This window comes from Carassius auratus, unplaced genomic scaffold (genome assembly GCF_003368295.1).
Source record: "Carassius auratus strain Wakin unplaced genomic scaffold, ASM336829v1 scaf_tig00214113, whole genome shotgun sequence".
NCBI lineage: Eukaryota > Metazoa > Chordata > Actinopteri > Cypriniformes > Cyprinidae > Carassius > Carassius auratus.
In genome coordinates this window covers 1-21411 of record NW_020527524.1, presented here as the reverse complement: position 1 = coordinate 21411, position 21411 = coordinate 1, and the positions used below count along the sequence as shown (strand labels likewise).

General features: G+C 46.4%; 19 non-coding genes across 19 annotated transcripts; 9 read left to right on the top strand and 10 right to left on the bottom strand.

The window, feature by feature from the left end:
* Window positions 1-954: 954 nt before the first annotated feature.
* trnam-cau (transfer RNA methionine (anticodon CAU)) lies at window positions 955-1028 on the bottom strand. The gene has a single exon. It is a non-coding gene; the product is annotated as a tRNA-Met (tRNA).
* Window positions 1029-1124: 96 nt separating this feature from the next.
* trnal-cag (transfer RNA leucine (anticodon CAG)) lies at window positions 1125-1207 on the top strand. Its single transcript has one exon. It is a non-coding gene; the product is annotated as a tRNA-Leu (tRNA).
* A 1205-nt stretch (window positions 1208-2412) lies between these two features.
* Window positions 2413-2486, bottom strand: trnam-cau (transfer RNA methionine (anticodon CAU)). Its single transcript has one exon. It is a non-coding gene; the product is annotated as a tRNA-Met (tRNA).
* Window positions 2487-2582: 96 nt separating this feature from the next.
* On the top strand, window positions 2583-2665 carry trnal-cag (transfer RNA leucine (anticodon CAG)). The gene has a single exon. It is a non-coding gene; the product is annotated as a tRNA-Leu (tRNA).
* A 1205-nt stretch (window positions 2666-3870) lies between these two features.
* Window positions 3871-3944, bottom strand: trnam-cau (transfer RNA methionine (anticodon CAU)). Its single transcript has one exon. It is a non-coding gene; the product is annotated as a tRNA-Met (tRNA).
* A 96-nt stretch (window positions 3945-4040) lies between these two features.
* trnal-cag (transfer RNA leucine (anticodon CAG)) lies at window positions 4041-4123 on the top strand. Its single transcript has one exon. It is a non-coding gene; the product is annotated as a tRNA-Leu (tRNA).
* Window positions 4124-5328: 1205 nt separating this feature from the next.
* Window positions 5329-5402, bottom strand: trnam-cau (transfer RNA methionine (anticodon CAU)). Its single transcript has one exon. It is a non-coding gene; the product is annotated as a tRNA-Met (tRNA).
* A 96-nt stretch (window positions 5403-5498) lies between these two features.
* trnal-cag (transfer RNA leucine (anticodon CAG)) lies at window positions 5499-5581 on the top strand. Its single transcript has one exon. It is a non-coding gene; the product is annotated as a tRNA-Leu (tRNA).
* Window positions 5582-6786: 1205 nt separating this feature from the next.
* trnam-cau (transfer RNA methionine (anticodon CAU)) lies at window positions 6787-6860 on the bottom strand. Its single transcript has one exon. It is a non-coding gene; the product is annotated as a tRNA-Met (tRNA).
* A 96-nt stretch (window positions 6861-6956) lies between these two features.
* On the top strand, window positions 6957-7039 carry trnal-cag (transfer RNA leucine (anticodon CAG)). The gene has a single exon. It is a non-coding gene; the product is annotated as a tRNA-Leu (tRNA).
* A 1205-nt stretch (window positions 7040-8244) lies between these two features.
* Window positions 8245-8318, bottom strand: trnam-cau (transfer RNA methionine (anticodon CAU)). The gene has a single exon. It is a non-coding gene; the product is annotated as a tRNA-Met (tRNA).
* Window positions 8319-8414: 96 nt separating this feature from the next.
* On the top strand, window positions 8415-8497 carry trnal-cag (transfer RNA leucine (anticodon CAG)). The gene has a single exon. It is a non-coding gene; the product is annotated as a tRNA-Leu (tRNA).
* A 1205-nt stretch (window positions 8498-9702) lies between these two features.
* trnam-cau (transfer RNA methionine (anticodon CAU)) lies at window positions 9703-9776 on the bottom strand. The gene has a single exon. It is a non-coding gene; the product is annotated as a tRNA-Met (tRNA).
* Window positions 9777-9872: 96 nt separating this feature from the next.
* trnal-cag (transfer RNA leucine (anticodon CAG)) lies at window positions 9873-9955 on the top strand. The gene has a single exon. It is a non-coding gene; the product is annotated as a tRNA-Leu (tRNA).
* Window positions 9956-11159: 1204 nt separating this feature from the next.
* trnam-cau (transfer RNA methionine (anticodon CAU)) lies at window positions 11160-11233 on the bottom strand. Its single transcript has one exon. It is a non-coding gene; the product is annotated as a tRNA-Met (tRNA).
* Window positions 11234-11329: 96 nt separating this feature from the next.
* On the top strand, window positions 11330-11412 carry trnal-cag (transfer RNA leucine (anticodon CAG)). The gene has a single exon. It is a non-coding gene; the product is annotated as a tRNA-Leu (tRNA).
* A 4709-nt stretch (window positions 11413-16121) lies between these two features.
* On the bottom strand, window positions 16122-16195 carry trnam-cau (transfer RNA methionine (anticodon CAU)). The gene has a single exon. It is a non-coding gene; the product is annotated as a tRNA-Met (tRNA).
* Window positions 16196-16292: 97 nt separating this feature from the next.
* Window positions 16293-16375, top strand: trnal-cag (transfer RNA leucine (anticodon CAG)). The gene has a single exon. It is a non-coding gene; the product is annotated as a tRNA-Leu (tRNA).
* Window positions 16376-17364: 989 nt separating this feature from the next.
* trnam-cau (transfer RNA methionine (anticodon CAU)) lies at window positions 17365-17438 on the bottom strand. Its single transcript has one exon. It is a non-coding gene; the product is annotated as a tRNA-Met (tRNA).
* Between the last annotated feature and the right edge of the window lie 3973 nt (window positions 17439-21411).

The following is a 21411-nucleotide window of genomic DNA, read 5'->3' as shown; positions in this document are numbered from 1 at the left end:
TTTGGGATGGCACCACGAGGCATCGTTCACTTGCAGAAAGCAAGCGTAGGTCTGCACCAGCGACTTTAGGTATATTGCTGCAGAGCCAGTGGTTATCTTGTAGGCAAACATCAGTACCTTGAATCTGATGCGAACAGCTATTGGTAGCCAGTGCAAAATTATGAAGAGAGGTGTGACGTGGGCTTTCTTTGGCTCGTTGAAGACCAGTCTCGCTGCTGCATCCTGGATCAGTTGCAGAGGCTTGATAGTACGTGCCGGAAGACCCGCCAAGGGAGCATAGCAGTAGTCCAGTCTGGAGAAAACAAAGAGCTTGGACAAGGAGTTGTGTGGCCTGCTCTGATCGGAAGGGTCTAATCTTCCGAACGTTGTACAAGGCAAATCTTCAGGACCGGGCCAGTGCAGCAATATGGCCTTTGAAACTTCACAAAACCTCAGGAGGACGTGGCCACGTGTTTACATGAATATGAGAGGGATGCTATTGCTGCCTTCATGTAGCATTAGCCAGCATGCATGCAGAATTTTGACTTCACTGTAAATAAAGGATTGCACGGGCCTACACGCAATGTCGCTGGATGAGATTCAGGGAATTTACCTGGAACCTCACAGTTTTCCACAAAGCATCATTTCACCTGCCCTGAAGAGGAGCTGTGGCCTTTTGCCCCCAGGAGACACAGGGAAACCCACACGAAAGGGGACAGAGAACCTCATCTTTCTTTCTAAGCCACGGGTGTCAAACTCAGTCCTGGAAGGCCGGAGACCTGCAGAGTTTAGATTCAAGCCTGATAGAACACACCTGATCCAACTAATCATGCCCTTCAGGCTCATTTGAAAACTACATGCCTTGTGTGTTTGAGAAGGGTTGGAACAACACTCTACAGGGCTCGGGCCCTAAAGGAATTTAGTTTGACACCCCTGGTCTAAGCTCTCTCAGTTATCAGAAAAAAAGAACCAGCCTGCCCCGTGTGAGGCTCGAACTCACGACCTTCAGATTATGAGACTGACGCGCTGCCTAACTGCGCCAACGAGGCCCGTGGGCTAAAGGGGGCCCGAACAGAGAAAAAGTAGCTTCTAGGTCCCTGGTTTCAGGTGCGGCTCGAACAGGCCATCTCTAGCCAGGCAAGGGTGTCAGGATGGCCGAGCGGTCTAAGGCGCTGCGTTCAGGTCGCAGTCTCCCCTGGAGGCGTGGGTTCGAATCCCACTTCTGACAGACCTATCCTTTGGCTGCAGACAGAGACTTCAGTCTTCTGCTACGTTGGGCCAGCAGGGCGTTAACTTTGACAAAACGACGCATTAGGCAAATGCCAGTATTAATTGGGCAGGCGTTGAAGACAAGGATGAGTTTTTAGACACTTTTTGAAAAGGGTTAAAGCCTCCGCTGCTCGAATTGAGATAGGCAGGCCGATCCACCAGCTGGGAACAGTCCAGGAAAAGGTCCTTGAGAGTGATTTTGTGCCTCTTTGGGATGGCACCACGAGGCATCGTTCACTTGCAGAAAGCAAGCGTAGGTCTGCACCAGCGACTTTAGGTATATTGCTGCAGAGCCAGTGGTTATCTTGTAGGCAAACATCAGTACCTTGAATCTGATGCGAACAGCTATTGGTAGCCAGTGCAAAATTATGAAGAGAGGTGTGACGTGGGCTTTCTTTGGCTCGTTGAAGACCAGTCTCGCTGCTGCATCCTGGATCAGTTGCAGAGGCTTGATAGTACGTGCCGGAAGACCCGCCAAGGGAGCATAGCAGTAGTCCAGTCTGGAGAAAACAAAGAGCTTGGACAAGGAGTTGTGTGGCCTGCTCTGATCGGAAGGGTCTAATCTTCCGAACGTTGTACAAGGCAAATCTTCAGGACCGGGCCAGTGCAGCAATATGGCCTTTGAAACTTCACAAAACCTCAGGAGGACGTGGCCACGTGTTACATGCATATGAGAGGGATGCTATTGCTGCCTTCATGTAGCATTAGCCAGCATGCATGCAGAATTTTGACTTCACTGTAAATAAAAGGATTGCACGGGCCTACACGCAATGTCGCTGGATGAGATTCAGGGAATTTACCTGGAACCTCACAGTTTTCCACAAAGCATCATTTCACCTGCCCTGAAGAGGAGCTGTGGCCTTTTGCCCCCAGGAGACACAGGGAAACCCACACGAAAGGGGACAGAGAACCTCAATCTTTCTTTCTAAGCCACGGGTGTCAAACTCAGTCCCTGGAAGGCCGGAGACCTGCAGAGTTTAGATTCAAGCCTGATAGAACACACCTGATCCAACTAATCATGCCCTTCAGGCTCATTTGAAAACTACATGCCTTGTGTGTTTGAGAAGGGTTGGAACAACACTCTACAGGGCTCGGGCCCTAAAGGAATTTAGTTTGACACCCCTGGTCTAAGCTCTCTCAGTTATCAGAAAAAAAGAACCAGCCTGCCCCGTGTGAGGCTCGAACTCACGACCTTCAGATTATGAGACTGACGCGCTGCCTAACTGCGCCAACGAGGCCCGTGGGCTAAAGGGGGCCCGAACAGAGAAAAAGTAGCTTCTAGGTCCCTGGTTTCAGGTGCGGCTCGAACAGGCCATCTCTAGCCAGGCAAGGGTGTCAGGATGGCCGAGCGGTCTAAGGCGCTGCGTTCAGGTCGCAGTCTCCCCTGGAGGCGTGGGTTCGAATCCCACTTCTGACAGACCTATCCTTTGGCTGCAGACAGAGACTTCAGTCTTCTGCTACGTTGGGCCAGCAGGGCGTTAACTTTGACAAAACGACGCATTAGGCAAATGCCAGTATTAATTGGGCAGGCGTTGAAGACAAGGATGAGTTTTTAGACACTTTTTGAAAAGGGTTAAAGCCTCCGCTGCTCGAATTGAGATAGGCAGGCCGATCCACCAGCTGGGAACAGTCCAGGAAAAGGTCCTTGAGAGTGATTTTGTGCCTCTTTGGGATGGCACCACGAGGCATCGTTCACTTGCAGAAAGCAAGCGTAGGTCTGCACCAGCGACTTTAGGTATATTGCTGCAGAGCCAGTGGTTATCTTGTAGGCAAACATCAGTACCTTGAATCTGATGCGAACAGCTATTGGTAGCCAGTGCAAAATTATGAAGAGAGGTGTGACGTGGGCTTTCTTTGGCTCGTTGAAGACCAGTCTCGCTGCTGCATCCTGGATCAGTTGCAGAGGCTTGATAGTACGTGCCGGAAGACCCGCCAAGGGAGCATAGCAGTAGTCCAGTCTGGAGAAAACAAAGAGCTTGGACAAGGAGTTGTGTGGCCTGCTCTGATCGGAAGGGTCTAATCTTCCGAACGTTGTACAAGGCAAATCTTCAGGACCGGGCCAGTGCAGCAATATGGCCTTTGAAACTTCACAAAACCTCAGGAGGACGTGGCCACGTGTTACATGCATATGAGAGGGATGCTATTGCTGCCTTCATGTAGCATTAGCCAGCATGCATGCAGAATTTTGACTTCACTGTAAATAAAAGGATTGCACGGGCCTACACGCAATGTCGCTGGATGAGATTCAGGGAATTTACCTGGAACCTCACAGTTTTCCACAAAGCATCATTTCACCTGCCCTGAAGAGGAGCTGTGGCCTTTTGCCCCCAGGAGACACAGGGAAACCCACACGAAAGGGGACAGAGAACCTCAATCTTTCTTTCTAAGCCACGGGTGTCAAACTCAGTCCCTGGAAGGCCGGAGACCTGCAGAGTTTAGATTCAAGCCTGATAGAACACACCTGATCCAACTAATCATGCCCTTCAGGCTCATTTGAAAACTACATGCCTTGTGTGTTTGAGAAGGGTTGGAACAACACTCTACAGGGCTCGGGCCCTAAAGGAATTTAGTTTGACACCCCTGGTCTAAGCTCTCTCAGTTATCAGAAAAAAAGAACCAGCCTGCCCCGTGTGAGGCTCGAACTCACGACCTTCAGATTATGAGACTGACGCGCTGCCTAACTGCGCCAACGAGGCCCGTGGGCTAAAGGGGGCCCGAACAGAGAAAAAGTAGCTTCTAGGTCCCTGGTTTCAGGTGCGGCTCGAACAGGCCATCTCTAGCCAGGCAAGGGTGTCAGGATGGCCGAGCGGTCTAAGGCGCTGCGTTCAGGTCGCAGTCTCCCCTGGAGGCGTGGGTTCGAATCCCACTTCTGACAGACCTATCCTTTGGCTGCAGACAGAGACTTCAGTCTTCTGCTACGTTGGGCCAGCAGGGCGTTAACTTTGACAAAACGACGCATTAGGCAAATGCCAGTATTAATTGGGCAGGCGTTGAAGACAAGGATGAGTTTTTAGACACTTTTTGAAAAGGGTTAAAGCCTCCGCTGCTCGAATTGAGATAGGCAGGCCGATCCACCAGCTGGGAACAGTCCAGGAAAAGGTCCTTGAGAGTGATTTTGTGCCTCTTTGGGATGGCACCACGAGGCATCGTTCACTTGCAGAAAGCAAGCGTAGGTCTGCACCAGCGACTTTAGGTATATTGCTGCAGAGCCAGTGGTTATCTTGTAGGCAAACATCAGTACCTTGAATCTGATGCGAACAGCTATTGGTAGCCAGTGCAAAATTATGAAGAGAGGTGTGACGTGGGCTTTCTTTGGCTCGTTGAAGACCAGTCTCGCTGCTGCATCCTGGATCAGTTGCAGAGGCTTGATAGTACGTGCCGGAAGACCCGCCAAGGGAGCATAGCAGTAGTCCAGTCTGGAGAAAACAAAGAGCTTGGACAAGGAGTTGTGTGGCCTGCTCTGATCGGAAGGGTCTAATCTTCCGAACGTTGTACAAGGCAAATCTTCAGGACCGGGCCAGTGCAGCAATATGGCCTTTGAAACTTCACAAAACCTCAGGAGGACGTGGCCACGTGTTACATGCATATGAGAGGGATGCTATTGCTGCCTTCATGTAGCATTAGCCAGCATGCATGCAGAATTTTGACTTCACTGTAAATAAAAGGATTGCACGGGCCTACACGCAATGTCGCTGGATGAGATTCAGGGAATTTACCTGGAACCTCACAGTTTTCCACAAAGCATCATTTCACCTGCCCTGAAGAGGAGCTGTGGCCTTTTGCCCCCAGGAGACACAGGGAAACCCACACGAAAGGGGACAGAGAACCTCACTCTTTCTTTCTAAGCCACGGGTGTCAAACTCAGTCCCTGGAAGGCCGGAGACCTGCAGAGTTTAGATTCAAGCCTGATAGAACACACCTGATCCAACTAATCATGCCCTTCAGGCTCATTTGAAAACTACATGCCTTGTGTGTTTGAGAAGGGTTGGAACAACACTCTACAGGGCTCGGGCCCTAAAGGAATTTAGTTTGACACCCCTGGTCTAAGCTCTCTCAGTTATCAGAAAAAAAGAACCAGCCTGCCCCGTGTGAGGCTCGAACTCACGACCTTCAGATTATGAGACTGACGCGCTGCCTAACTGCGCCAACGAGGCCCGTGGGCTAAAGGGGGCCCGAACAGAGAAAAAGTAGCTTCTAGGTCCCTGGTTTCAGGTGCGGCTCGAACAGGCCATCTCTAGCCAGGCAAGGGTGTCAGGATGGCCGAGCGGTCTAAGGCGCTGCGTTCAGGTCGCAGTCTCCCCTGGAGGCGTGGGTTCGAATCCCACTTCTGACAGACCTATCCTTTGGCTGCAGACAGAGACTTCAGTCTTCTGCTACGTTGGGCCAGCAGGGCGTTAACTTTGACAAAACGACGCATTAGGCAAATGCCAGTATTAATTGGGCAGGCGTTGAAGACAAGGATGAGTTTTTAGACACTTTTTGAAAAGGGTTAAAGCCTCCGCTGCTCGAATTGAGATAGGCAGGCCGATCCACCAGCTGGGAACAGTCCAGGAAAAGGTCCTTGAGAGTGATTTTGTGCCTCTTTGGGATGGCACCACGAGGCATCGTTCACTTGCAGAAAGCAAGCGTAGGTCTGCACCAGCGACTTTAGGTATATTGCTGCAGAGCCAGTGGTTATCTTGTAGGCAAACATCAGTACCTTGAATCTGATGCGAACAGCTATTGGTAGCCAGTGCAAAATTATGAAGAGAGGTGTGACGTGGGCTTTCTTTGGCTCGTTGAAGACCAGTCTCGCTGCTGCATCCTGGATCAGTTGCAGAGGCTTGATAGTACGTGCCGGAAGACCCGCCAAGGGAGCATAGCAGTAGTCCAGTCTGGAGAAAACAAAGAGCTTGGACAAGGAGTTGTGTGGCCTGCTCTGATCGGAAGGGTCTAATCTTCCGAACGTTGTACAAGGCAAATCTTCAGGACCGGGCCAGTGCAGCAATATGGCCTTTGAAACTTCACAAAACCTCAGGAGGACGTGGCCACGTGTTACATGCATATGAGAGGGATGCTATTGCTGCCTTCATGTAGCATTAGCCAGCATGCATGCAGAATTTTGACTTCACTGTAAATAAAAGGATTGCACGGGCCTACACGCAATGTCGCTGGATGAGATTCAGGGAATTTACCTGGAACCTCACAGTTTTCCACAAAGCATCATTTCACCTGCCCTGAAGAGGAGCTGTGGCCTTTTGCCCCCAGGAGACACAGGGAAACCCACACGAAAGGGGACAGAGAACCTCACTCTTTCTTTCTAAGCCACGGGTGTCAAACTCAGTCCCTGGAAGGCCGGAGACCTGCAGAGTTTAGATTCAAGCCTGATAGAACACACCTGATCCAACTAATCATGCCCTTCAGGCTCATTTGAAAACTACATGCCTTGTGTGTTTGAGAAGGGTTGGAACAACACTCTACAGGGCTCGGGCCCTAAAGGAATTTAGTTTGACACCCCTGGTCTAAGCTCTCTCAGTTATCAGAAAAAAAGAACCAGCCTGCCCCGTGTGAGGCTCGAACTCACGACCTTCAGATTATGAGACTGACGCGCTGCCTAACTGCGCCAACGAGGCCCGTGGGCTAAAGGGGGCCCGAACAGAGAAAAAGTAGCTTCTAGGTCCCTGGTTTCAGGTGCGGCTCGAACAGGCCATCTCTAGCCAGGCAAGGGTGTCAGGATGGCCGAGCGGTCTAAGGCGCTGCGTTCAGGTCGCAGTCTCCCCTGGAGGCGTGGGTTCGAATCCCACTTCTGACAGACCTATCCTTTGGCTGCAGACAGAGACTTCAGTCTTCTGCTACGTTGGGCCAGCAGGGCGTTAACTTTGACAAAACGACGCATTAGGCAAATGCCAGTATTAATTGGGCAGGCGTTGAAGACAAGGATGAGTTTTTAGACACTTTTTGAAAAGGGTTAAAGCCTCCGCTGCTCGAATTGAGATAGGCAGGCCGATCCACCAGCTGGGAACAGTCCAGGAAAAGGTCCTTGAGAGTGATTTTGTGCCTCTTTGGGATGGCACCACGAGGCATCGTTCACTTGCAGAAAGCAAGCGTAGGTCTGCACCAGCGACTTTAGGTATATTGCTGCAGAGCCAGTGGTTATCTTGTAGGCAAACATCAGTACCTTGAATCTGATGCGAACAGCTATTGGTAGCCAGTGCAAAATTATGAAGAGAGGTGTGACGTGGGCTTTCTTTGGCTCGTTGAAGACCAGTCTCGCTGCTGCATCCTGGATCAGTTGCAGAGGCTTGATAGTACGTGCCGGAAGACCCGCCAAGGGAGCATAGCAGTAGTCCAGTCTGGAGAAAACAAAGAGCTTGGACAAGGAGTTGTGTGGCCTGCTCTGATCGGAAGGGTCTAATCTTCCGAACGTTGTACAAGGCAAATCTTCAGGACCGGGCCAGTGCAGCAATATGGCCTTTGAAACTTCACAAAACCTCAGGAGGACGTGGCCACGTGTTACATGCATATGAGAGGGATGCTATTGCTGCCTTCATGTAGCATTAGCCAGCATGCATGCAGAATTTTGACTTCACTGTAAATAAAAGGATTGCACGGGCCTACACGCAATGTCGCTGGATGAGATTCAGGGAATTTACCTGGAACCTCACAGTTTTCCACAAAGCATCATTTCACCTGCCCTGAAGAGGAGCTGTGGCCTTTTGCCCCCAGGAGACACAGGGAAACCCACACGAAAGGGGACAGAGAACCTCACTCTTTCTTTCTAAGCCACGGGTGTCAAACTCAGTCCCTGGAAGGCCGGAGACCTGCAGAGTTTAGATTCAAGCCTGATAGAACACACCTGATCCAACTAATCATGCCCTTCAGGCTCATTTGAAAACTACATGCCTTGTGTGTTTGAGAAGGGTTGGAACAACACTCTACAGGGCTCGGGCCCTAAAGGAATTTAGTTTGACACCCCTGGTCTAAGCTCTCTCAGTTATCAGAAAAAAAGAACCAGCCTGCCCCGTGTGAGGCTCGAACTCACGACCTTCAGATTATGAGACTGACGCGCTGCCTAACTGCGCCAACGAGGCCCGTGGGCTAAAGGGGGCCCGAACAGAGAAAAAGTAGCTTCTAGGTCCCTGGTTTCAGGTGCGGCTCGAACAGGCCATCTCTAGCCAGGCAAGGGTGTCAGGATGGCCGAGCGGTCTAAGGCGCTGCGTTCAGGTCGCAGTCTCCCCTGGAGGCGTGGGTTCGAATCCCACTTCTGACAGACCTATCCTTTGGCTGCAGACAGAGACTTCAGTCTTCTGCTACGTTGGGCCAGCAGGGCGTTAACTTTGACAAAACGACGCATTAGGCAAATGCCAGTATTAATTGGGCAGGCGTTGAAGACAAGGATGAGTTTTTAGACACTTTTTGAAAAGGGTTAAAGCCTCCGCTGCTCGAATTGAGATAGGCAGGCCGATCCACCAGCTGGGAACAGTCCAGGAAAAGGTCCTTGAGAGTGATTTTGTGCCTCTTTGGGATGGCACCACGAGGCATCGTTCACTTGCAGAAAGCAAGCGTAGGTCTGCACCAGCGACTTTAGGTATATTGCTGCAGAGCCAGTGGTTATCTTGTAGGCAAACATCAGTACCTTGAATCTGATGCGAACAGCTATTGGTAGCCAGTGCAAAATTATGAAGAGAGGTGTGACGTGGGCTTTCTTTGGCTCGTTGAAGACCAGTCTCGCTGCTGCATCCTGGATCAGTTGCAGAGGCTTGATAGTACGTGCCGGAAGACCCGCCAAGGGAGCATAGCAGTAGTCCAGTCTGGAGAAAACAAAGAGCTTGGACAAGGAGTTGTGTGGCCTGCTCTGATCGGAAGGGTCTAATCTTCCGAACGTTGTACAAGGCAAATCTTCAGGACCGGGCCAGTGCAGCAATATGGCCTTTGAAACTTCACAAAACCTCAGGAGGACGTGGCCACGTGTTACATGCATATGAGAGGGATGCTATTGCTGCCTTCATGTAGCATTAGCCAGCATGCATGCAGAATTTTGACTTCACTGTAAATAAAAGGATTGCACGGGCCTACACGCAATGTCGCTGGATGAGATTCAGGGAATTTACCTGGAACCTCACAGTTTTCCACAAAGCATCATTTCACCTGCCCTGAAGAGGAGCTGTGGCCTTTTGCCCCCAGGAGACACAGGGAAACCCACACGAAAGGGGACAGAGAACCTCACTCTTTCTTTCTAAGCCACGGGTGTCAAACTCAGTCCCTGGAAGGCCGGAGACCTGCAGAGTTTAGATTCAAGCCTGATAGAACACACCTGATCCAACTAATCATGCCCTTCAGGCTCATTTGAAAACTACATGCCTTGTGTGTTTGAGAAGGGTTGGAACAACACTCTACAGGGCTCGGGCCCTAAAGGAATTTAGTTTGACACCCCTGGTCTAAGCTCTCTCAGTTATCAGAAAAAAAGAACCAGCCTGCCCCGTGTGAGGCTCGAACTCACGACCTTCAGATTATGAGACTGACGCGCTGCCTAACTGCGCCAACGAGGCCCGTGGGCTAAAGGGGGCCCGAACAGAGAAAAAGTAGCTTCTAGGTCCCTGGTTTCAGGTGCGGCTCGAACAGGCCATCTCTAGCCAGGCAAGGGTGTCAGGATGGCCGAGCGGTCTAAGGCGCTGCGTTCAGGTCGCAGTCTCCCCTGGAGGCGTGGGTTCGAATCCCACTTCTGACAGACCTATCCTTTGGCTGCAGACAGAGACTTCAGTCTTCTGCTACGTTGGGCCAGCAGGGCGTTAACTTTGACAAAACGACGCATTAGGCAAATGCCAGTATTAATTGGGCAGGCGTTGAAGACAAGGATGAGTTTTTAGACACTTTTTGAAAAGGGTTAAAGCCTCCGCTGCTCGAATTGAGATAGGCAGGCCGATCCACCAGCTGGGAACAGTCCAGGAAAAGGTCCTTGAGAGTGATTTTGTGCCTCTTTGGGATGGCACCACGAGGCATCGTTCACTTGCAGAAAGCAAGCGTAGGTCTGCACCAGCGACTTTAGGTATATTGCTGCAGAGCCAGTGGTTATCTTGTAGGCAAACATCAGTACCTTGAATCTGATGCGAACAGCTATTGGTAGCCAGTGCAAAATTATGAAGAGAGGTGTGACGTGGGCTTTCTTTGGCTCGTTGAAGACCAGTCTCGCTGCTGCATCCTGGATCAGTTGCAGAGGCTTGATAGTTTGGCCGGAAGACCCGCCAAGGGAGCATAGCAGTAGTCCAGTCTGGAGAAAACAAAGAGCTTGGACAAGGAGTTGTGTGGCCTGCTCTGATCGGAAGGGTCTAATCTTCCGAACGTTGTACAAGGCAAATCTTCAGGACCGGGCCAGTGCAGCAATATGGCCTTTGAAACTTCACAAAACCTCAGGAGGACGTGGCCACGTGTTACATGCATATGAGAGGGATGCTATTGCTGCCTTCATGTAGCATTAGCCAGCATGCATGCAGAATTTTGACTTCACTGTAAATAAAAGGATTGCACGGGCCTACACGCAATGTCGCTGGATGAGATTCAGGGAATTTACCTGGAACCTCACAGTTTTCCACAAAGCATCATTTCACCTGCCCTGAAGAGGAGCTGTGGCCTTTTGCCCCCAGGAGACACAGGGAAACCCACACGAAAGGGGACAGAGAACCTCAATCTTTCTTTCTAAGCCACGGGTGTCAAACTCAGTCCCTGGAAGGCCGGAGACCTGCAGAGTTTAGATTCAAGCCTGATAGAACACACCTGATCCAACTAATCATGCCCTTCAGGCTCATTTGAAAACTACATGCCTTGTGTGTTTGAGAAGGGTTGGAACAACACTCTACAGGGCTCGGGCCCTAAAGGAATTTAGTTTGACACCCCTGGTCTAAGCTCTCTCAGTTATCAGAAAAAAAGAACCAGCCTGCCCCGTGTGAGGCTCGAACTCACGACCTTCAGATTATGAGACTGACGCGCTGCCTAACTGCGCCAACGAGGCCCGTGGGCTAAAGGGGGCCCGAACAGAGAAAAAGTAGCTTCTAGGTCCCTGGTTTCAGGTGCGGCTCGAACAGGCCATCTCTAGCCAGGCAAGGGTGTCAGGATGGCCGAGCGGTCTAAGGCGCTGCGTTCAGGTCGCAGTCTCCCCTGGAGGCGTGGGTTCGAATCCCACTTCTGACAGACCTATCCTTTGGCTGCAGACAGAGACTTCAGTCTTCTGCTACGTTGGGCCAGCAGGGCGTTAACTTTGACAAAACGACGCATTAGGCAAATGCCAGTATTAATTGGGCAGGCGTTGAAGACAAGGATGAGTTTTTAGACACTTTTTGAAAAGGGTTAAAGCCTCCGCTGCTCGAATTGAGATAGGCAGGCCGATCCACCAGCTGGGAACAGTCCAGGAAAAGGTCCTTGAGAGTGATTTTGTGCCTCTTTGGGATGGCACCACGAGGCATCGTTCACTTGCAGAAAGCAAGCGTAGGTCTGCACCAGCGACTTTAGGTATATTGCTGCAGAGCCAGTGGTTATCTTGTAGGCAAACATCAGTACCTTGAATCTGATGCGAACAGCTATTGGTAGCCAGTGCAAAATTATGAAGAGAGGTGTGACGTGGGCTTTCTTTGGCTCGTTGAAGACCAGTCTCGCTGCTGCATCCTGGATCAGTTGCAGAGGCTGATAGTTTGTGCCGGAAGACCGCCAAGGGAGCATAGCAGTAGTCCAGTCTGGAGAACAAAGAGCTTGGACAAGGAGTTGTGTGGCCTGCTCTGATCGGAAGGGTCTAATCTTCCGAACGTTGTACAAGGCAAATCTTCAGGACCGGGCCAGTGCAGCAATATGGCCTTTGAAACTTCACAAAACCTCAGGAGGGACGTGGCCACGTGTTACATGCATATGAGAGACAGAGAACCTCACTCTTTCTTTCTAAGCCACGGGTGTCAAACTCAGTCCCTGGAAGGCCGGAGACCTGCAGAGTTTAGATTCAAGCCTAACAGTAATGAATATTAAACAAATTAAATTTATATAAGTTTTCAAAAAAAAAAATTAAAAGTGAAATAAAAGGAAAATAAATGTAGAAATCAAAACACATTTCTCAATTTGTTTTTTTATTTATTTTACAATTATGCTAACAGAAAAGTAATGAATATTAAATGAAGTTTTCAAACAATAAATTAAAAAGGTAAAAGTAAAAGTTAAATAGGATTAAAAAAGCAAGTTAAATAAAATAATGTTAGACACAAATATTAACAATAGTGAACTATATTTAAACAACTATATACACACAACAATAAATAAAAATATACAGTGTATACATTATTTGGGAGAAGGTTCTCCGGATTTACTCTAACCACTTTTCTTTTGTAATGTTCTCAGTCTGTGGACAGTATATACACCTTGCCCCTGTACTGGCTATGTCCCGTTGCACTGGTTTTTGAATTTTCCACACTTCCTGCAAGTGTTTGCCTTGTAGGGTCTCTTGGGCATGGTTTGTGGAGCTGGTTGTGAATTGGTGCTCTGCAAAATAGGCTGTAACAGTGGCATCCTATGGACCGCTGACAGTCTTTGAACCATTTGTAGACCCTGGAACACTGGCACACCCTGAAACATCGACAAAAATATGGTTTCTGGTATTAAAAGAAAAATTGAACAAGTTTAATAATTCGTACAGAATGGAACGTGAAAAGTGCCTTTATAGAATACTTTATACATTATGCCATTACTTACAGAGACAGTACTGCTTGGTATAGAGGCACAAGACACTGCTGCGCTGGGTTGGTCTTCAACCTGAGAAGGTCTCCTGACCACACTAAGATTTGGCTTTGCTGCAGCAATGTGAGAGCCAGTAAATCTTGGTTTGGTAAATCAAAAATGTGAGAAGACAGAATGTGTTATAATAGCAAGAATTACGATTTATATTAATATTACTATTTTAAGTAAATGCAGGTTTTTAAAAACATTTCTTTCTGAATAGAAGTGTCATCCATATTTATTAGCAGTATTGACTCCTGAAATTACTACAAAGTATTTGCATGATGGAATAATTGTTAATGTGTACAGTTAATAATAGCCAGCATCTATGTGGTATGTTACCTGAGATTGAGAAAGAAAGATAATGTAGCTTTAAAACATGAGAAGTATTGAGAGGGATGCCATGAGGGACATGAGTCTAGTCTCAAGAGAGAAAGCAAACAGGTTACATTCTACATTTATCCTTGACCATGTGACTTAAACCAAATCTGAGATATTCAAACTGACCATTCAGCAGACAACAGGTGCCCCCACTGTACAAGAGGGGTGACAATTAGTAGGTCTCAGCCAGCATCTCATAGCATTCTTGCTTTTTCTTTTTTTCTTTATCTTACGTTCTGAACTTTCTTGAATTTTAATTGAGCACATTCTTAAGTGGTATTATTAAAAAAGTTAAATAGTAATTCTTACCATTGAAAATTGTGTTGCAACTCTTGCTTCCACAGGTGCAGTAGGCTGGGGCCGGGGCAGGGGCATGGGATGAGGCTGGGGGTCAGGCTGACTCTGCTCCATGGCCTTCTTTGCTGTTTCAGCATCATGAGGTTCTTCCACCACCCTTTGTGCTGGTCCAGTAGAGGCTTCAGACGGAGAAAAAAAAAAAAAAAAAAAAAAAACCCTTAATACATAATTCAGAAAGAAACCTTTTCAGTAAATATACTAATGATACTAATAAAAAACATGCATTTCAGCACACCTCCAAGCAAGGTTGTTTGGCCACGAGACAGCATCTGACATTTCTCTATCTGTAAGCATTATAACAAATATAATGCACAATACAAGTGAGTCCCTTAAGAGAGCATAAAATACTTCATTAAATTCATATATTTATTCATTCATTCATTCATTTCTAGGACACAAGTCACATTTATCTTATATATAATGTTACAACTGGTATCTCTATTTAGAGGAGAAAGATACAAGACAGGAACATTTCTTAAAATACCTGCAACATTACATAAATGTCTATAAACAATTATTACACACTCTGGTTTGCACTGTTGAAAGCCATAACATAACACAACCATCACATTACATCGTTCAAATGAATGGGACCAGGTAAATGTTTGTTCTGAAGCCTGATGTGTTGTTCTCTTATGCAAATACACTAAAGCAAGATACTAATAATGTTCGATTACGATTATTTTTTATTTTTATACATCTATAATGCAAAGGTAACAAACACTCACCCATTGACAAATCTCGTACCACTTTTTATGTCGAACTACGCGACAATGACCCTTGTCATAGGTCACAAACTTGAGTAATTAACCTTTTTTACCTCTGACACGCCCCCTGAGGATGATGTCATTCTTTCGTACACCTTCGGCACGGTTCGGCAACTTGATTGACACCTGACTAGAAGCGCTGACCCCTCCACCTAGTGGTGAGACGTGGAAACGTGCCGTCGAAATCCCCCTGCTCTCTGATTGGTCAAATGTCACGAATGTCAAGATAATGTTATAAATTGCGCTTTTTGATTGGCTGGAAATGTTAAGGCGCTTCGACGCGATTGGTCCAAATGTCATAGCGCTTCGATGCGATTGGCTGCGCAGTTCGACATTGCTCAACATTTCTGAAATTATGTCGGACTATCCTTCGTCAGCTAGCGCTCAGGTCGCAGTCTCCCCTGGAGGCGTGGGTTCGAATCCCACTTCTGACAGACCTATCCTTTGGCTGCAGACAGAGACTTCAGTCTTCTGCTACGTTGGGCCAGCAGGGCGTTAACTTTGACAAAACGACGCATTAGGCAAATGCTAGTATTAATTGGGCAGGCGTTGAAGACAAGGATGAGTTTTTTAGACACTTTTTGAAAAGGGTTAAAGCCTCCGCTGCTCGAATTGAGATAGGCAGGCCGATCCACCAGCTGGGAACAGTCCAGGAAAAGGTCCTTGAGAGTGATTTTGTGCCTCTTTGGGATTCACCACGAGGCATCGTTCACTTGCAGAAAGCAAGCGTAGGTCTGCACCAGCGATTTTAGGTATATTGCTGCAGAGCCAGTGGTTATCTTGTAGGCAAACATCAGTACCTTGAATCTGATGCGAACAGCTATTGGTAGCCAGTGCAAAATTATGAAGAGAGGTGTGACGTGGGCTTTCTTTGGCTCGTTGAAGACCAGTCTCGCTGCTGCATCCTGGATCAGTTGCAGAGGCTTGATAGTACGTGCCGGAAGACCCGCCAAGGGAGCATAGCAGTAGTCCAGTCTGGAGAAAACAAAGAGCTTGGACAAGGAGTTGTGTGGCCTGCTCTGATCGGAAGGGTCTAATCTTCCGAACGTTGTACAAGGCAAATCTTCAGGACCGGGCCAGTGCAGCAATATGGCCTTTGAAACTTCACAAAACCTCAGGAGGACGTGGCCACGTGTTACATGAATATGAGAGGGATGCTATTGCTGCCTTCATGTAGCATTAGCCAGCATGCATGCAGAATTTTGACTTCACTGTAAATAAAAGGATTGCACGGGCCTACACGCAATGTCGCTGGATGAGATTCAGGGAATTTACCTGGAACCTCACAGTTTTCCACAAAGCATCATTTCACCTGCCCTGAAGAGGAGCTGTGGCCTTTTGCCCCCAGGAGACACAGGGAAACCCACACGAAAGGGGACAGAGAACCTCACTCTTTCTTTCTAAGCCACGGGTGTCAAACTCAGTCCCTGGAAGGCCGGAGACCTGCAGAAGTTTAGATTCAAGCCTGATAGAACACACCTGATCCAACTAATCATTGCCCTTCAGGCTCATTTGAAAACTACATGCCTTGTGTGTTTGAGAAGGGTTGGAACAACACTCTACAGGGCTCGGGCCCTAAAGGAATTTAGTTTGACACCCCTGGTCTAAGCTCTCTCAGTTATCAGAAATAAAGAACCACCCTGCCCCGTGTGAGGCTCGAACTCACGACCTTCAGATTATGAGACTGACGCGCTGCCTAACTGCGCCAACGAGGCCCGTGGGCTAAAGGGGGCCCCGAACAGAGAAAAAGTAGCTTCTAGGTCCCTGGTTTCAGGTGCGGCTCGAACAGGCCATTTCTAGCCAGGCAAGGGTGTCAGGATGGCCGAGCGGTCTAAGGCGCTGCGTTCAGGTCGCAGTCTCCCCTGGAGGCGTGGGTTCGAATCCCACTTCTGACAGACCTATCCTTTGGCTGCAGACAGAGACTTCAGTCTTCTGCTACGTTGGGCCAGCAGGGGCGTTAACTTTGACAAAACGAAGCATTAGGCAAATGCTAGTATTAATTGGGCAGGCGTTGAAGACAAGGATGAGTTTTTAGACACTTTTGAAAAGGGTTAAAGCCTCCGCTGCTCGAATTGAGATAGGCAGGGCCGATCCACCAGCTGGGAACAGTCCAGGAAAAGGTCCTTGAGAGTGATTTTGTGCCTCTTTGGGATGGCACCACGAGGCATCGTTCACTTGCAGAAAGCAAGCGTAGGTCTCCACCAGAGACTTTAGGTATATTGCTGCAGAGCCAGTGGTTATCTTGTAGGCAAACATCAGTACCTTGAATCTGATGCGAACAGCTATTGGTAGCCAGTGCCAAAATTATGAAGAGAGGTGTGACGTGGGCTTTCTTTGGCTCGTTGAAGACCAGTCTCGCTGCTGCATCCTGGATCAGTTGCAGAGGCTTGATAGTACGTGCCGGAAGACCCGCCAAGGGAGCATAGCAGTAGTCCAGTCTGGAGAAAACAAAGAGCTTGGACAAGGAGTTGTGTGGCCTGCTCTTGATCGGAAGGGTCTAATTCTTCCGAACGTTGTACAAGGCAAATCTTCAGGACCGGGCCAGTGCAGCAATATGGCCTTTGAAACTTCACAAAACCTCAGGAGGACGTTGGCCACGTGTTACATGAATATGAGAGGGATGCTATTGCTGCCTTCATGTAGCATTAGCCAGCATGCATGCAGAATTTGACTACACTGTAAATAAAAGGATTGCACGCCTAGATTCAAGCTGAAAGAACACACCTGATGCAACTAATCATGCCCTTCAGGCTCATTTGAAAAACTACATGCCTTGTGTGTTTGAGAAGGTTGGAACAACTCTCTACAGGCTCGGGCCCTTAAAGGAATTTAGTTTGATACCCCTGGTCTAAGCTCTCTCAGTTATCAGAAAAAAGAACCACCCTGCCCCGTGTGAGGCTCGAACTCACGACCTTCAGATTATGAGACTGACGCGCTGCCTAACTGCGCCAACGAGGCCGGTGGGCTAAAAGGGGGGCCCGAACAGAGAAAAAGTAGCTTCTAGGTCCCTGGTTTCAGGTGTGGCTCGAACAGGCCATCTCTAGGCCAGGCAAGGGTGTCAGGATGGACCCGAGCGGTCTAAGGCGCTGCGTTGAAGCTGGGGAACAATAGTCCGTCAAAGACGGAGAAGAAGGGAAGAAAGAAGGAAGGAAGATAAAAGGACAAGGGGAAGAAGAGAAAGAAAAAACGAAGAAAAGAAAGAGTGAAATTTGACGTTCAAAGACGGATCTTCATTAGCATGCGCGCAAGTGATTACATCTTCCGGTTTCTTCTTCGCGGTAAATTTGCGCATTTATATTACACTGTTTTCTATTGTAGGTGCTCCCCTCGACCCGGGTTCGAATCCAGCTAAAGACAACTTTTTTTTTCATATTTATTAACAGTATTGACTCCTGAAATTACTACATAGTATTTGCAAGATGGAAAATTGTTAATATGTGTACATTTAATAATAGCCAGCATCTATGTGGTATGTTACCTGAGATTGAGAAAAAAGATAATGTAGCGTTTAACACATGAGAAGTATTGAGAGAGAGATGCCATGAGGGACATGAGTCTAGTCTCAGAGAGAAAGCAGACAGGTTACATTCTACATTTATCCTTGACATGTGACTTAAACCAAATCTGAGATATTCAAACTGACCATTCAGCAGACAACAGGTTCCCCCACTGTACAAGAGGGGGTGACAATTGGTAGGTCTCAGCCATCATCTCATAGCATTCTTGCTTTTTCTTTTTCTTCATCTTACGTTCTGAACTTTCTTGAATTTTAATGAGCACATTCTTATAGTGGTATTATTAAAAAAGTTAAATAGTAATTCTTACCATAGAAAATTGTATTGCAACTCTTGCTTCCACAGGTGCAGTAGGCTGGGGCTGGGGCAGGGGCATGGGATGAGGCTGGGGGTCAGGCTGACTCTGCTCCATGGCCTTCTTTGCTGTTTCAGCAGCATGAGGTTTTTCCACCACCCTTTGTGCTGGTCCAGTAGAGGCTTAAGACGACCCAAAAAAAAAAAAAAAAACCTTAATACATAATTCAGAAAGAAACCTCTTCATTAAATATACTAATGATACTAATAAAAAACACGCATTTCAGCACACCTCCAAGCAAGGTTGTTTGGCCACGAGACAGCATCTGACATTTCTCTATCTGTAAGCATTATAACAAATATAATGCATAATACAAGTGAGTCCCTTAACAGAGCATAAAAAACTTCATTAAATTCATATATTTATTCATTAATTCATTAATTTCTAGGACACAAGTCACATTTATCTTATATATAATGTTACAACTGGTATCTCTATTTAGAGGAGAAAGATACAAGACAGGAACATTTCTTAAAATACCTGCAACATTACATAAATGTCTATAAACAATTATTACACACTCTGGTTTGCACTGTTGAAAGCCATAACATAACACAACCATCACATTACATCGTTCAAATGAATGGGACCAGGTAAATGTTTGTTTTGAAGCCTGATGTGTTGTTCTCTTATGCAAATACACTAAAGCAAGATACTAATAATGTTCGATTACGATTATTTTTTATTTTTATACATCTATAATGCAAAGGTAACAAACACTCACCCATTGACAAATCTCGTACCACTTTTTATGTCGAACTACGCGACAATGACCCTTGTCATAGGTCACAAACTTGAGTAATTAACCTTTTTTACCTCTGACACGCCCCCTGAGGATGATGTCATTCTTTCGTACACCTTCGGCACGGTTCGGCAACTTGATTGACACCTGACTAGAAGCGCTGACCCCTCCACCTAGCGGTGAGACGTGGAAACGTGCCGTCGAAATCCCCCTGCTCTCTGATTGGTCAAATGTCACGAATGTCAAGATAATGTTATAAATTGCGCTTTTTGATTGGCTGGAAATGTTAAGGCGCTTCGACGCGATTGGTCCAAATGTCATAGCACTTCGATGCGATTGGCTGCGCAGTTCGACATTGCTCAACATTTCTGAAATTATGTCGGACTATCCTTCGTCAGCTAGCGTCGCAGTCTCCCCTGGAGGCGTGGGTTCGAATCCCACTTCTGACAGACCTATCCTTTGGCTGCAGACAGAGACTTCAGTCATCTGCTACGTTGGGCCAGCAGGGCGTTAACTTTGACAAAACAACGCATTAGGCAAATGCTAGTATTAATTGGGCAGGCGTTGAAGACAAGGATGAGTTTTTAGACACTTTTTTGAAAAGGGTTAAAGCCTCCGCTGCTCGAATTGAGATAGGCAGGCCGATCCACCAGCTGGGAACAGTCCAGGAAAAAGTCCTTGAGAGTGATTTTGTGCCTCTTGGGATGGCACCACGAGGCATCGTTCACTTGCAGAAAGCAAGCGTAGGTCTGCATCAGCGACTTTAGGTATATTGCTGCAGAGCCAGTGGTTATCTTGTACGCAAACATCAGTACCTTGAATCTGATGCGAACAGCTATGGTAGCCAGTGCAAAATTATGAAGAGAGGTGTGACGTGGGCTTTCTTTGGCTCGTTGAAGACCACTCTCGCTGCTGCATCCTGGATCAGTTGCAGAGGCTTGATAGTACGTGCCGGAAGACCCGCCAAGGGAGCATAGCAGTAGTCCAGTCTGGAGAAAACAAAGAGCTTGGACAAGGAGTTGTGTGGCCTGCTCTGATCGGAAGGGTCTAATCTTCCGAACGTTGTACAAGGCAAATCTTCAGGACCGGGCCAGTGCAGCAATATGGCCTTTGAAACTTCACAAAACCTCAGGAGGATGTGGCCACGTGTTACATGAATATGAGAGGGACGCTATTACTGCCTTCATGTAGCATTAATCAGCATGCATGCAGAATTTTGACTTCATTGTAAATAAAAGTGTTTTGAATGAATGTGTTTTGTTATTATTACTTATTTAGTAGCTGTTGTATTAATTTTAATCTGATTACCCTTACGAAAAATAATCATGGTTTTATTATAGTAAAACTGTAGTAACCCATGGTTTTTTGGCGTATTGACTGCCATTTGTAAAACTACAGATTTACTACAAATACCATGGTTAAACTATGGTTAATATAGCAAAACCATGGTTAATTTGTGGTTACCATGGTTTAACTACAGTAACCATGGTTTTTTGGTTTTATTTGTAGTAAAACCATGGTTAATTTTCGTAAGGGTAAGCATGTTATTATTTGTAGTTGTATTCATATTTATTTTAAGCATGCAATTAGTTGTAGTTTATTGATATTTAAATCAAAAAAAAGAATTTAAAGTTACATTCATTTAAGACACCTTCAAATCTGTCATATATAATTAAAAAGGATGCAAAAATAATCATTATTATGCTGAAAAATGTCTGTGACAAATGACAAAGTGCAAATTAAATTTTTATAGGAATACGTTCTTTTGTTGCAGTGTACTGATGAAATGTTTACTAAACTACAAATAAAACAGCAATAATTCTCCTTTTTTGTACAATTATTCCAACATAACAGTTATGAATATTAAATTAATTTTAAAAGGGAAATAAAAGGAAAATAAATGTAGAAATCAAAAAAGCATTTCTCAATTTGTTTTTATTTTATGCTAACAGAACAATAATGAATATTAAATTAAAGTTTTAAAATAATAAATTAAAAAGGTAAAATAAAACAGTAAATAAAGTTTTACAAAACAAATAAGTAAAAGTTAAATGGGATTAAAAAGCAGTAAATAAATTAAATTAAATAATGTTCAACACAAATATTAACAAAAGTGAACTATATTTAAACAACTAAACACAACAATAAATAAAACTAGAAAAAAAAGTTTGTTGAGAATTTAAGTTGGCTTGAGAAAGCCTCACCAGAAAGTTTGAAGAAGTTTAAAGTTAGAAGTTTATAGTTTAAAGTTAGAATGATAGATTAGTTGAAAGAAAGATATATTATTAGAAAGAATTTGACAGATAGATTAGTTAGAAA